A 444-nucleotide genomic window follows, 5' to 3' on the forward strand; every position below is an offset into this window, starting at 1 on the left:
CTCTCATATATACGAGAGCCTAATGGCATGTTTGTCATCAAGAAGTTGTAAAGGTAAATAACTATATGAAATTTTTGAAAGTAATAAAAGTAGTGAATTTCTTTGGTAAAGGTGAGGGCCCATTTTGGGCGTGTTTGGTGCCCGAACGACCGTATTTCGCCCGGGCACAGACCAGACAAGTATTTTGACCAATTTTTGATGCATTTTTCGCTTAAGTGACAGCCCCTCGCTTGGGCGAGAATAAGGAAGAGAATTGAGTCTGTTTTGATGAGTTCGTCGTTTGAGCGACAGTTTCTCGCTTGAGCAAGAGACATACAATATTTTTTATTGTTTCTGATTGTTTGATTGCTTAGGCAATAACTCTAGCTTGGGTGTGAAGTGTATTTACACTTGAGAAAGACCATGACTCAAATGATTGAGTCTGGTGCCCAAAATTGACAAACT

Source organism: Lupinus angustifolius, chromosome LG18, assembly GCF_001865875.1.
Source record: "Lupinus angustifolius cultivar Tanjil chromosome LG18, LupAngTanjil_v1.0, whole genome shotgun sequence".
NCBI classification, from domain to species: domain Eukaryota; kingdom Viridiplantae; phylum Streptophyta; class Magnoliopsida; order Fabales; family Fabaceae; genus Lupinus; species Lupinus angustifolius.